This window comes from Phocoena phocoena, chromosome 4, assembly GCF_963924675.1.
Source record: "Phocoena phocoena chromosome 4, mPhoPho1.1, whole genome shotgun sequence".
NCBI classification, from domain to species: Eukaryota; Metazoa; Chordata; class Mammalia; order Artiodactyla; family Phocoenidae; genus Phocoena; species Phocoena phocoena.
The window spans coordinates 54,767,582-54,783,425 of record NC_089222.1 but is presented as its reverse complement, the minus strand read 5'-3'; the positions used below and the strand labels follow the sequence as shown (position 1 = coordinate 54,783,425).

Here is a 15,844-nt window from a genome sequence, read left to right as displayed (position 1 = left end):
CCAAAGGTAAATGCAATTCAGTGGCTGTACAAGATAATCCACTGAGCTCTGGGTAGAAAAAAAATATATCTAGGTAGGTAGGTAGGTAGGTAGATAGATAGACAGACTTTGTTTTTACATAATATGTTAATATAGTAGTACTGGCATATTATTAATGTAATAGTATGTACTATTTTATTTATTTACATAAATAAATAAACATATGTTGAGGATACTTGGTCAAATATTTTTAAACAAATTGTGTGTTCATAAAAGTAGTTTGGAGACCACAACTTTAGTATTCCTAAATAGTATTGGCTATCAAGGGGAAATAAAGAACACTGAACTTTAACATTATATATGTAAGTCTAAGCGTTATACATATAAAAAATTATTACACAGAAACTTCAATTAAATAGATTCAGGAGACCAGAAAGAGAAGTATTCATGCCTGGCAACAGCAGCAGTGCCCAACAGGAAGAAGAAAGAACTTTCTTCATTCCTGGCAAGGACTCAGTCAATGAAAAGCCCTGGACTCTTTGTTTACTACAGCCCTGCCAACTTCCTCTTCATCTCTATAAAAGACTTCTTCCCTTGCCGTGGGGGGATTTTCATGCGGCTCACCATGGTTGCAGACCCCGAACTACAATTCTCTGTTGATTCCAGATTAAAGCCACCTTTGCTGGAGAAATATCTAGCAGTCTATTTATTCCGTTCAACATTGTGGTGGCAGATACAGGGGCCAGAAGGGACTCCCAAAGGCTCCAGCATTGGTGAGTAAACAGCCACAGTTGAGCCCACTGTCCTTGCTGCTTTTCTTGCTGATCCTGGAGTTTGAAGGTATGTCTTTTTCCTGGATCCAAGCTCCTGCCCTCTTTGCAGGTGAAGCTGTCCAGGTTTTACCTGGGGTCTATTTTAAGTTTTTGTATTTCTGGTTAAGTCCTTGTTCTCTATGCAAGTACTAATTTGGCACTTTGGCCTGATTTTGAGATAAGACTGATTCAGTGAAAGCTGGCTGAAAACACATTCAGCCCATTTCTTCAGAAACAGGGGCTGCTTCACTGAAACTGTGCTCGTTTTCCAGCCTTCTGTGTATTCCTCTGGAATAGGGTATTCCCTGGAAACTCCCTGAAAAGTCATCAGCCTGGATCCTCCAAGACAAAACTGTTTCCTTAGAATTGGCTGGTATAGCTTACAAGCTGTTTGAACTGAGTTGTCTGAGCTGTCAGCTGTTTGAAAATTGTTCTTTTACTCTAGAGAAAAAATTCCAGGAAGTGAGATCCCAGTTATTTAAATACTTTGAGGGAGCTCCCATTACAGGGAGCCTGGCCGATTTTATGTTTAAAGACTATGATCCTTCCTCATGTGTATTTCCAGTTAAATGGGCCAACCTGACCAAAGGCAATTTAGAATACCAACGACCATTATGAAGAAATTTTGAAATCCCCAAATTCAGTTTTCTTAAAATCAAACTGGACAATAACAGCTCAAAGTTTTCCCGAATTATGCGGAATACTTATTTCAATTTGTATGGGGTTGGCCAAAATGTTTGTTCGGTTAATGAATACGTTGTTCAATAAAGTTGTTGGTGAAAATGAAAAAGTCTTTTATTTTTACTTAAAAGTGAATGAACTTTTTGGCCAGCCCAATATTTTGAGGATCTCCAACATTATCAGGAATCTAAAATGACCTCTCATCCAAAAAACATTTTAAGATTGACTGAGTCAAAGCAAGATAAAATGGCTCCCAAAGCCTCAGGATCCTCTTCCTCAGCTACTTTGTCTCAGGCTCCTCCTTTGGCACCATCCTCTGTCTCTCCCTTGGCTCCTCATGGCCAGACTCTACCTCTGGTTCCACCTTCCTCCTTCCCTTCTACACCTCCTCTATATCCTCAGTTCCCCAATACAAATTCCGTCACCAAACCTCCGCTGTTCTCTACCCACTCCCTTTTCCTTTGAAACTGCCAGAACCTGTCTCTTTAAAATTAAGCCTTCTGAGGATCCAGAGGCTAAAACCCTAATTTCTTATTTTCCCTGGACTAAATCTGAACTGCCAGCCATTGTCAAAGATTTTCCTAAAGTAACTGAAGATCCTCATAAATTTGCTGAGGAATTTAATATATTCATTCAAACTTATCAAACTTGTTTCTCTGACTTATATCAGCTAGTTTATATGCCTGTTGGTAAAGGCCAGGCCTAGCATTGAATGAATATGACTAATTGGGAAAATCCTAAAAGGTCTCTAGGATTACAGCTGTTGGGATGAACTGCTAACTCTTGTATAAGCAGACTCAAGTAAGCACTAGGTGACTTCACTGAGCAAGTCCTAGGGCTTTTCCAAAGCCTGTTGGCTGGAACAAAATGCAGCCTGGCACACCAAAATCTTATTAATCTGTTCATAACTATTACAATCAATTTAAGATTTTAAAATAAAATTCTGGAAGACAGTAGGAGTGGGTAGTGCAGCACCTGGGGCCTGGCAACAGAGGGGAGCCGTGACCACCCCGAGACCAGAAGGGGCAGGGGAGGGAAGTTCCTGAATGCAGAGGACCCCAAAAGGGGCTGTCAGAAGACACCACCGCCATCACTTGTTGTGTTTTCCTCACTGCGCTTATCACTATTTAAATTGAAACTGTTCGGTTATTTATTTATGCGTTTTTATTCTAACTCCCATTCCTGGAATCACCCCCAGGACAGCAGGGCCTCTGTCTGTTTGCTCAACACTTCATCTCCAGGGCCTAGATAGACCTTGGTACATGGTAGGTGCCCAGTAAATATTCATGCCTGGTGCATTTAAGCACTCAATAAATATGTGTTGAATCAAAATATAAATAAATAAATAAAATAAAATTCTGATCCTCCTTCAGGTGTAGATCACAGCAGTGTAGCTTTTAACTCTATGCTTATTAATAGGCTGAACTGAATCTTTCCCTTCAAGTAAAAAGGGCCAGAATGTAATCGGAAACTATGTCCACTCTAGATTTAGTTAATCTGGCAAACCAGCTTCCTTATACTCTAGACAAGTCACCCTCAAGGAAGACCACCAAAATTCTTAAACGTCAACTGTAACAAACAAAGGCACATAAACAAAACCAAAATCCTCCTAGTTTCTGTTATTATTACAAATAAACAGGACTTCGGAGATATGATTATTACAAATTCAAGCACTACATGCCTTCGGCCTTCTAACGAGCCTTTCCAATGTTTTCCCAATTCTTTTTTTTTTTTGCGGCCTCTCCCGTTGCGGAGCACAGGATCCAGACGCACAGGCTCAGCGGCCATGGCTCACCGGCCCAGCTGCTCCGCGGCATGTGGGATCTTCCCGGACCAGGGCACGAACCCGTGTCCCCTACATCGGCAGGCAGACTCTCAACCACTGCGCCACCAGGGAAGCCCCCCAATTCTTGATGACAGAGCTCCGAGGAACTACAGGGACTCTTCCTAATCCTTCCTCTTAATCAGTTTAGACAAACATTTCTCCAAATTGGGGATGAATCTCTGCCAGTCCTAATTGACGATGGAGCCATACTCTCAATACTCAACTCCACTACTATAAAGCAGCCCCTGCCTCAGAGTACTATAGCAGGTCAAATAGTGGGGATCTCTAATGAACCTCAAGAGGTGTCTGTCTCTGAACCTATTGCATTTTGTTTAGGACCTTTGAGAGATAAACACCCATTTCTCCTTTGTTCCTCTGTCCCATACATATATTAGGCCAGACTTCTTAGAAAAGTATCATGCCAGAACTTCTTTCTCTCAACAGGGGGAAATAATTCTAGAATTTGACAGTAGTCATCAATGTAACCAACCAGATGAATTAAATAATCCTCTGACAACTTTTATTTGTTCCATCTCTCACAGTACTAGAAATGATTCTCAAAACACTGATTATTTGTCCCTATTGAATCAGTTACCACCTTCCTTATGGGTAAAATCTCCAAATGATGTTGGCAAAATTCACAGTGTACCTCCCATCAAGATTCATATAGACCCCTTAAAATCTCTTCTGATAATTAATTAATATCCTATAAGTAAAGAAGCCCTTCAAGGCATTAAGCCCACCGTAGAAGATTACAAGGCTTAATAATCCTTTGTACTATCACCTGTAACACTCACAGTTTACCAGTGAGAAAACCTAAGGGCTGAGAGTGAAGGTTCGTCTACCACCTCTGAGCAATAAAAAACATTGTTATCCCTGACACCCTGTTGTCCCTAACCCTCATTCATTACTAGTTACTAACATCTATTCCCACCAGAAGTAAATTCTTTACTGTAATTGTATTATGCAGCACATTCTTTCGTATTCCAGTTGATGAAGGTAGCCAATACCTTTTTGCCTTCACTTGGGAAGAAAAACAATTTACCTGGACAGTAACACTGTAGAGTTTTACTGAGAATCCCTCTAATTTCTTATAAATCCTGAAGGCTGATCTGGATGATATGACGTTCCTTAGAGGGTCTACTTTGGTGTAATATGTGGATGATTTGCTTCTTTGATCTCCTTCTCAAGCCTCCTCACAGAAAGACAGAATCCACTTGCTAAAGCTTTTAGCCTTAAAGGGACATAAGGTCCCCAAAGAAAAATTGCAGTTTTCCCAATCCCAGATTTAATATTTAGGGCACCTGATATCAAAACAAGGGCTACATCTAGATCCAGATAGACTTCGTGTCCTATGTTTCCCAAAACTAAGCACCGATTGGGAGGTTTTCTCAGGTTAGTTGGTTACTGCCAAAACTGAATTCCAATTTTTTTATGGCCAAACCTCTGTATGTTTTACTAAATAACAAACAACCAACCCAATTCAATGGAAAGTACCAAATGACATAGCCAAGGAGGTATTAAAGGAAAGTGTGAAGAACCCACCTGCCCCTGGGCATCCTAATTCTTAGATTCACTTTTTTCTTGTTTGTACATGAAAAGGAAGGGAATACCCTTGGGCTGCTACCCAAAAACATGGGGACCAACATCAACCCATAGGGTATTATAGCCAACAAATGGACTCTGTGGAATGAAGATACCCTCCTTGCCTTAAAGCCATTACAGCCACTGTTTTTATTTGGTTAAGGCCACTGACAAAATCATTGTGTGATCCCCTTCAATCATTTTTATACCTCACACGGTAGAAGTCCTCCTGAATTCTCGTCACATTCAATATTTATCAGCCAGCCATGTCACCTCCTAGTAAGTCCTTCTGTTAACTGCTCCTCATATAACTCTTTTACATGGTAGTAACCTTAACCCTGCTACTCTCCTCCACTGCATTATCAACGAAGTCCCTCAGGACTGTTTAACACTGACAGATCACCTCCTGATTCCTCATCATGATCTACAGGAAATTTCTTTGGGTAATGCTGACTTCTCATGGTTCACTGGTCATTCTTATTTAAAAATTGACAGTGGCAAATATTGTGCTGGGTATACTATTACAACTCCTTTTTATGTTATTGAGGCAGCACCTTTACCTAAGGCTACTGCAGCCCAACAGGCTGAGTTATATGCTCTTACATGGCCTTGGATTTTAGCCACGGGCAAAACTGCTAATATTTATACTGATACTAGGTATGCTTTTGAAGTAGTTCATGATTTGTGGATGTCATGGAAGCAATGTGGCTGCCTTATTTCCAGTATAAATAACATTTAAAATGGCTTCTATGTTCAGGAATTATTGGATGCAATACTTTACCTGCTCCTTTAGCTATTATTAAGATTCCCAGGCGTTCTAAACTTGACTCACCAGAAGCTAAGGGAAATCACCTTGCTGACATTTCCACAAGGAATGCTGTTGTTAAAGGGACCAACAGCAGCCAAAACCTCTGTCATGGTCCAAAGGGATATTTCCCCAAATGATAACTTAGAAAAATTGGCTAGAGAAAACTCAGAATTGGACTTAGGAAAGGAAAAATCAAGATTGGAAATTTGACAGTTGTTGGTTTGATAAAAAGAGAAAGCTCTGGGGCTTCCCTGGTGGCGCAGTGGTTGAGAGTCCGCCTGCCGATGCAGGGGACATGGGTTCGTGCCCCGGTCTGGGAAGATCCCACATGCTGCAGAGCGGCTGTGCCCGTGAGCCATGGCCACTGAGCCTGCGCGTCTGGAGCCTGTGCTCCGCAACGGGAGAGGCCACAACAGCGAGAGGCCCGCGTACCCAAAAAAAAAAAAAAAAAAAAAGAGAGAGAAAGCTCTGGTTTGAACCAAATAATAACCTAGTCCTACCGGAGACTATAAAATTCTCACTCCTCAACACTCTACATTCATTAAACCATTGTTCTCCTGACAAGACAACAGAATTCATGAATCAATATTAGTAGGAAAACATTAGCAAGGCCACAAAAAATGCCTATTTCATTTGTCCCACTTGTCTGAGGTACAACCTCAGGAAGCCTGTTGATACTGCTATCAAATATTTTAAACCGCCTAATGGACCATTAGAGACCTGGGAAATGAATTTCACAGAACCTCCTCTGTCTTATGAATATAAATATGTTTTAGCAATGGTCTGGTATGTTTTCACACTAGAATGAAATAGTCTACTGCCCCTTCTTTGGCAAAACTCTTTTTGGAAAGACCACCTCTCAAACTTCATAGTGATTAAGGAACCCATTTTACTGACCAGGTGTTTTGACAAGCCTGTACTGTTTGGTCAGTTTACAACACTTTTACTGATTTAGAAGAATGTACTAACAGCATTAGTAAGACTCAGCTCAATCCGTAGAAACCCTTGAAATACCTTGGGCAAAAGCACTGCCATTGGCCTTCCTAAATCTAAGATTCACCGCTTTTGGAACTCGTAAACTCTCACCCTTTGAGACAGTCACAGGATGCCCAATGCATTTGGATTTTGCTTCTTTTGGCCCACAACTGATACAAGGAAGTATACTCCAATACTGCAAAGGCCTAGTTGCTCTATTAAAAATAACTATGCTTTGGTAAAGCGATCTTTTCACAGCGAGCTCTTGGGAGATGAAAACTTTAAGCATCACACCTTGCAACCTGAAAATTTCATCTACTGGAAAAGCTATCTCCTGAAGAACCCTCAACAACCTTGCTGGACAGTCCCATATTGGGTACTGCTAACCAACCCTTGTACTGCCAAACTCCAGAGAACAGACTGTTGGATTCACATGATAAACCTAAAGAAACACCAAATCCTGACTGGAACTTCACTTCATCTGGTGACCTGAAAATAAAGATTTCCTGCAATTGAAGAAGATGACATCTGATAAGACAGCTTTTCTAAGATACTGAGACGAGGCCTGTTAGAAGTTTGTCACCAAAACTTTGATAAAGATATAACGCTTCAGATGAACTCCAATGTCTATGATGTTGATAACATATAGGACTTTAGATAAAAAGTACCTAAAAGTTCTCCCTCCTACCCCTCCTCATTACTTGAATGTCATCTTAGTAGGTTTCTAATGTTTACTTTCCCTCCAACATGAGACACTACACCCAGGATAGGTCCTTCCCTGACATCAAGGGACAAAAAGCCACTGAAACCAAAAAACCTGACTTTTGATGAGTGATGCTATCAGAGAAAGTTCTCAATCAAAAGGGGAAAATGTAAAAAAATCAGCAGCAGCAGCAGCAGCGGCAACCTCAATTAAGGAGGGTCAGGAGTGAGGAAAAGGGGAGCTCTCATGCCATATGATGACAGCAGAGCCCAACAGGAAGAAGAAAGACTCCTCTTCTTTCCTGGCAAGGACTCAGCCAATGGAAAGCCAGGACTCTTTTTTTTTTTTTTTTTTTTACTATACCTCCCAACTTCATTTTCCTCCCCATAAAAGTGTTCTCCTTCCCTTGCCATGAAGGGACATGCACGTGGCTCACCATGGTTGCAGACTCTGAAGTACAATTCTCTGTTGATCTTGAACAAACCCATTTTTTCTGGAGAAATATCTGGCAGTCAATTTATTTCAGGTCAATATATATGATCAGGTGATGCATTCTTTCGCTGAGCAAATATTCGTTGATTCATTAGAAGCAGCAACATGTAGTAGCCAAAAGCAGTGTATTCTGGAGTCAGACTACCTGGGTTCAATTACAGACTCTACCACTTAGAAGCCATGCCATTTTGGGCAAGTTTCTTAACCTCTCTAGACCACAATTTCCTCATTTATAAAATGAGGTTGATGACTGAACTTACCTCACAGGGCTGTTGTGATGATTAAAAGGGTAAATATATGTGAAACATTTAAAGATGCTTGGTACATTGTTAGCATTCAGTAGATTTTTTATTGCTATTATTCACACAATTAATTTGACAAATATTTATTGAGTATGTAGTATGATCCAGGTACTGTGGTAAGCATGGGATTATGTGGTTGCCACATACAAGGCCCTGTATTAAGCTCTATGAGGAATAAACAGTTCAGAAAATGACTCTGCCTTAGTATGTATATTAGTTATCTATTGCTGTATAGCTTAAACAGCAAATCTCTCATTTCTGCTTATTTACATGTATGAACTATAAAAGCAGTGAATTCTACTAATTAATACTCTCCAGTTCTTTCTCAATAATCAACTAGCAATAATTTTTACCACTATGACTATGGTAGTAATTCTGGTTCTGTCAGAATTATACTGTGTGGTTCATATTGTCTTGGCTGCTTCTTGCCTCAAGGCCCTTTTAATTAATCAGATATTCTTTTTTTTTTTTTTTTTTTGTGGTACGCGGGCCTCTCACTGTTGTGGCCTCTCCCATTGCGGAGCACAGGCTCCGGACGCGCAGGCTCAGCGGCCATGGCTCACGGGCCCAGCCACTCCGCGGCACGTGGGATCTTCCCGGACTGGGGCACGAACCCGTGTCGCCTGCATCGGCAGGCGGACTCTCAACCACTGCGCCACCAGGGAAGTCCTAATCAGATATTCTTACTTTTTGCTTATGTAGGGAAGCAAAATTTGCCACCCCAAAATATACCTCTTTGGCATAAGGATTAATTTAGGGTGATTATTCTTAAGAAACAGAAGACTCGGGAAGTTTGTCTTGTTGCCCCCTTAATTGCCTGAGAAAATTTAGAGAAAGGGCTTGTTCCTGGAATAGAGCTCTCACCAGAGGTATTTGCAAATCATCAGGGCTAGGAGTGGTAGGGGAAACTTGGCAGGGTCTACAGATCAGGGTCCACTCTGTGTCCCAGTGTCTACGCAGGGTCCAGCGAACATTTGTTTACCAAATATTTGTGTTTCTGTCTCCATGTGAATTGCCTTCCTCCCCTCTCTGAAGTTCTAAACCACTACCCCCAGCATCTTCTTTTGTCTTTAGCTGAAAATGGTATTTAAGGTGAGGATTTTGGCCATTTTATCGATTTACTCAGTTTTCCTGGGTCTCCCATGTATATATGCTATTATCAACTGTTTGATTTTCTCCTGTTAATCTGTCTCATATCAATTTAATTCTTAGACAAGCTAGAAAGGCTTATAAAAGAAGAGAAAAAATTTCTTCCTCCTCAGCACCTATGTATTTTGGTAGTAGCTGAGCAATGCAGTCACTTTTTCCTCTCCTGCCTGAGTGCACTGTGGCTGTATTTATGCTCTCTGAGAGCTTGTCTCTGACTAAGGAATTCTCTCCATGATATCACCAACCGCATTCTTCTTTCTACTATAAATGGCAAATAGTCCTATTCTTTGTATTCTCTTAGTTACTATAATGATAATTTTATGTTTTGAATGTGAGTTGGTAAAAGGCCTTTGTTGGTGTCCTCAAGTCTCCTAATTTTACTGAAGACATTGATTTTGTCTTCATTTGAGCAGTTGTCCTGGAATTTTACATTAGAAAATTTGAAGAGTACCCTCAATCTGGGAAGATGCTTTGTTTCCTTGATTAATCTAACTGCATCATTATAAGTTAGGTTTTGTTTCTTTGGTTCTTCCATTAACAAAAGTGTGAGTGGAGATGTATCCTTCAGCCTTACACTTTGTACAAAAATAAAGTTTTAAATCATGCATTGCTGATTAATAGGAATTATTCATACTCCCACTGCTAAATTATAGTCCCTACCAATTTGTTTGTACAATGACACATCATTGTTATCATCAGGTTTATTTTCCATAGGAAATTAAACATAAGCAGGAAATGCAGTGTTCCTTTTTCTCATTATGTAAAAGGAAAAAAAAAAAATGAGCCTCTCAGGCTTCATCTGGGTCATTGTTGAACAGACCATGGCCAAGAACAGAATCTAGTGTCACACCAAGTCACATATCTTCATAACCAGGAGGACATTTTGACTGTGGTCACTGAATGACCATTCACTAATCTGATTAATCTGTCAAGCTCTAAGCTCCTATTTCATAATCTTACTTTTGAGTCTATTAAGAGAAAACATTGATGTGTACAAATAGATCACATTAGTATAAATGAAGGCCCCCCCAAATCAACTTTTATTCAAAAGCATAAGAAAAAGAAAACACAAAAAGGAAAAAAAGATGTTACTGAGAAATGTCACTCAAATTACCTCAGTTTGCTAGTAAATTTGATTCTTGCTTTATCTACCTTAAAACGTAAATAAATCCTCAATACTAGATTCCTTTTTGAAATCATACACATATTTATATTCTGTATTCATTTCTGACTTCAGCCATAAAAGATATAAGATAGTTTATATCTATAATGCAAATATATGTTATCTATTATGTAGAATTTACTATAATTTCTTTAAATAGAGTTCCTTATGATTATTTATATAATATTAAATGGCATAAAAGATACATAAGCAACTCCTCCATAAAACAGGTTAACATCATCTTCTGAATTAAAAAAAAAACAGTCACTAAACCAGCTTTGGTAGTCATTCGCAAAGTAATACAATTCCATATCTATATCATACCTTGTAAATGGATCTTAATAGATATGAACATGTAGCTTCAATATGCCATAGAAAACTTTACTGACCCTATGACAGGTGTGAAACTTTGTGATATTTCATTCTTATAAAAATTTTACTGTAGAAAATGTCAATGTATAAACAGGTAAAAAGAACAGGACAATAAAACTCCAGGCAGCCATCACCCGGCTTTAAAAACTCACCAGTTTGGGGGCGTTCTCTTTTTCATCTACACCCCACCTAACAGGATTATTTTGAAGTAAATCCCACATATTCTTTTACTTCAGTTTAAATATTTCATGGTATGTATCATTAAATAGAAAGACTTTTTCTATATTATATCTGCAATACTATTATGCCACTATGAAAAATTTAAGATTATCCCTAATATCAATTTGTTTTTTTCTTAACTGTTATTTTAATTCAGTCAGAATCATGGAGTCCATTTAGGCCCACACATTGCATTGGGCTGATAGATCATTTGTCTCTTTCATCTTATAGGTAGCCCTCCCTCTCTTAATTCCCTATGATTTATTTTTGAAGAATCTGGTCATTTGTTTTGTAGAGCTTTTCACAGTATGGATCTTGCTGCTTCCATCCTCATGGTATCATTTAAAATACTTGCTTCTGTAACCTGATAGTTAAATCCAGAGTCCTGATTGGGTTAGATTCAGAGTTTTTACAAGTACACTTCACAGATGTAGAATTCCATCATGAGGCACATAACGTCTGTTTCTCTCGATTCCTCTTTTCCTCTCACTCTTATTAATGTCCACTGTTGCTTAGTGCCTAGATTCATTATCTCATTGGGGGATTACAAAATCGTAATATTTTAATTCTATCATTCTTTCTTCATGTATTAGCTAGAATACTTCTACAAAGAAAAAGTGTTCCTGTGGCACAATGTTTTATAGGAAAGTTAGGTCAAATGCTTAAGTATTTCTTCTATTTACCCATATTCAGACTGATGAGTTGGTTCTCTAGCAACCTCTGATGGTCCCCAACAGATTTATATTTTAGTATCACTATGCATTCAAGGATTATTTCACTTTTGAATATGTGAAACTCATTCAAATTTAGTTATCTTAGAATAAAAATAAATAAACCAAGACCATAAGATATGGTTGAAAAAGATAATAAAAGAATAAAATTAAAATTCTAGAAGATTTGACCAATACACTGAACGTATAGTTTGTGCTAAAAAGCAGACATTGGGCTTCCCTGGTGGTGCAGTGGTTGGGAGTCCACCTGCCGATGCAGGGGATGCGGGTTTGTGCTCCGGTCCGGGAGGATCCCACATGCCGCGGAGCGGCTGGGCCCGTGAGCCATGGCCGCTGAGCCTGCGCGTCCAGAGCCTGTGCTCCGCAATGGGAGAGGCCACGACAGTGGGAAGTCCGCAAGCGCCCCCCCCCCCAAAAAAAAGCAGACATTCCCCAGTTTTTAGAAAGCTAATAGTACTAATAAATGGGCAATAAGGTGGAATAATATAATCCCACTAAGTTTTATTTCCAAAGATCTACAATGTTTTGTCTTCTTACTATGTGCCAACATCTATGCCAGTTTGTGTGATTTACCCTGCAGAATACTCACAACTTTATAAGGAATAGATTATTACTAACACTTACACTTGAGAATATCTAGCCTTGTTAGAAAGGCTGAATGATGCTTAATATTATACTTATGTCCTGTTTAACCTTGGGTTCCTGAAATCCCTAGAGGATCTGTGAATGGCTCCAGGAGATCCACCATCCTTCTGAATTTATCTGTGTGCACGCACATTTTTCTAGAGGGACTCCGTATAATTTTAAGCAAATTTTGAAAGGAAACCATAATCTCCCAAAAGTCAAGAATCAAAGCAATACCTGGGTTGATCAACAAGAGTTTGATGAAGACATTGAGAAATGAGAATCTAGTTGATTTTATTTGTGCAAACATTCCACATATCTACCTGATATTAGAGGCAGTAGCTAGCCACCTTCCTTTGGATATATTTTTCTAATATGCATGACTTTATATCTAAAAACTTACAGAACCTCAAATGTATCTTCTAGCCAAGTTGGAAGATGTTTTTCTGATGCCAAATAAGACTTAGTCATAGACATTGCTAGATGTTATGTAATCTAGACTTGAAGTCCCAGTAGGTATGCATCTGTTAATGCCTTGAAATACAAAAATCTGTTGCATTTAATTATAAAACAAATTCTTAAAATTGTTTCAGAAAATAAAGATCTCTAAGGAAAATGTCATCATTAGATAAAATATAAAGATGTCAAATAAACACCATTCACTTTAATATATGCACTTGACAAGAATACCAGGCATAAACATAAGACTGATTTCTCCCACCATCCCTAACAATGAACTGCATGATAGACACTCAAGTCTGCTGGTGATTTTCTCACATAACTTTTTTACATTACTCATATCAACTTTAGTCAGTTTCAACAATATTATTGGTGCTATCTGAACTGTTTTTCAATGAATTGGCCATTTTTTAGTTTAACTCTGTGTCCTTCATCCTACACCCTACTTCTAATTGTTAGAAATAAATCACAATATCGGATATTTGCTACTGATAAAATTTCAAAGGTACACTCAATGCCAACTTATTGACAGTTTTAGTACTGTATTCGAAGTACAGATCATTCTTTTACTAACACACAAACCCACAACCCTTTTTGCCCTGATAGGTATTCTATTTCATTTCTGCTTAATGGTACTTTTTATCACTCTGTTCATTACGATAAACATCCTGGAACCACTAAAATGAAACACACTAAATGAAATGCTGTGGGGGACAGATTACCAATATTTCTAATTAAAGATACTGTTGACCATAAGCTAATTAGAGTAAGCAACATTTTAGGCATGATACAGAAACTATAAAAATATAAATTACTAGGATTAAAGATAGTGTGTTAGTAGAAACTATCAGGCTATATAAGGTATGTTTACATTGAATTAAAGATAATATTGGGCTGGATTCGTTTCACTGGAATTTTATTTTATTTTTTTAGTTATCTAATTCCTGGAAAAGACCACACTTGGCAGAGTCAATAGTTAGATCCAAGAAGGAATAGACATTGCATCCACAAACCTCACCCCTCTTTTTTTCCCCTTTACCTCTGTAAGTTAAATGGAGAATTGAAATATTATCTCATTGATACAAGAAACGTTTAAACCTTCACTTAAATGACTCAAGTGAAGATTTTTATTTTTTCCTGCTTGAATGAATCTATTTTGTTTTTGATGGAGATGTCATTGCTAATGTCCAGGGTGAGGGGTAATATAAGCAAATGAATGCTCACCTTTTTACATTTTTCTAGACAATAACTGAATAAATGTTTCCTATTTTAACTAAATGTAATTCTAGAATATATTAAGTCTTAGTCTGGAAACCAAAAGTTAACCCTTTGGAAAACAGAAGGATGGAAGAAGGGCAATTCTGACCATAGAGGTCAGGTCAAAGAACAGGCCTTGTTTGTCAGGGGCATACTCTGTGACATCAAACACTAGCTCCAGGGAAGAGAAAAAATATTTCCTACAAGACACTAGGAAGAATATGTTTGTCTAAAGCTAAAATCAGAAGTCTTTAACTGAATTCTAAAGCAGAATGAAACATTTGAGATATAACAGTAAACTCAGAACTATATAGAAATATTTTCATTTTCAAAATAAGAAAACCAATAAATGCAGAAAACTGTTCTAATGAAACCACTATTAAGCTTCATAGAACAAAAGTATATTTAAAGTTGGTGGAATAAAGATTTTCAAAGATTACTATGAATGAAAGAATTATTGAAAGAAAGGTAATATGTTGAATTCTCGAGACAGGTAGCACAGTATTACTAAGGGCAATGTACTAAACCACATGAAACAAATAAGAAGAAGTATTAGTGACTGTCTGCATTTAGGTAACCAAAAAATTAATTACCTAAGTATGGGAGAGGGGAATCAAGGTTGGACAATAGTTCAGTTAAAGGGGAAAGAAGGGCGGAGCCATAGCAAGAAGCCGGAAGCAGCCACGGCCTCTGCTCAGGAGACCCGGCGGGCGTTAAAGCTCTTGTGGCATTATCCTTCACTGGGGCTATTGGGCTGACTTTTCTTATGCTGGGATGTGCCTTAGAGAATTACGGTGTTTACTGACCCTTGTTTGTCCTGATATTCCACGTCATCTCTCCCATCCCCTATTTTACTGCCAAACGAGCAACATATGACGCCGATGCAACAAGTAGTGCCTGTCGGGAACTGTCTTATTTTTTCACTACCGGAAGGGTTGTTTCTGCCTTTGGATTTCCTTTTATTCTTGCTCAGGCGCCTGTGATCAAATGGGGAGCCTGTGGCCTGGTGCTGTCAGGCAATGCAGTGGTTTTCCTTACAATTCAAGGTTTTTTTCCTTGTATTTGGAAGAGGAGATGATTTTAGCTGGGAGCAGTGGTAGCACGTGCTTTATTCTGAAAAAATGCATTTAATTTCTTAGAATTCATACTGTATGTATATGTGTGCACATGTGGCCTTTTACTATGAAATTTAAAATGCTGTTTTTTCATACCTTTGTAATCATATTCACTTTAAGGAGGACTACATGGGGAAAAGGTTAGTTTTATTCCCAGCCAGTAGATCTCTCCATTTACTCAAGTTGAATTATGTTATTTGTTTAGCTGTTCATAGAGTCCTGGTGCTCTCAGAAAATATGTTAACACAGTCTTGTAGACAGTTGCTCACTCAGTGTGCTGCATCTCCACCTTTTCCCTGGGGATGTGCTTGAGTGGATACATAGCGCTGGGGCTGTCTCAGCTCTGCCCAGGACTTCCAAGATATACCTGTGGCCCAGAGACACAGAGGCAGCTCCTTCTTTATGTTGCAGACTCTTGCTTCTCCAAGTGTGGTCCACAGACCAAGAGCATCAGCATCTCGAAGCGTGGTCCATAGGAGCTTATTACAAATGCAGAGTCTGAGGCCCCACCCTCAACCTAATACATTCTGATGAGATCCCAAGTGAATCGCATGCACATTAAAGCCTGAGAAGTGCTGTCATGAAGGAAGAAGCA

At 38.8% G+C, this 15,844-nt stretch overlaps 1 protein-coding gene and 1 pseudogene across 1 annotated transcript in view; one reads left to right on the top strand and one right to left on the bottom strand.

Moving 5' to 3' along the window:
* NAALADL2 (N-acetylated alpha-linked acidic dipeptidase like 2) overlaps positions 1-15,844 on the bottom strand; it is an 862,695-nt gene that overhangs the window by 490,340 nt on the left and 356,511 nt on the right. The window lies entirely within an intron of this gene.
* On the top strand, positions 605-15,234 carry LOC136122563 (leptin receptor gene-related protein pseudogene; annotated as a pseudogene).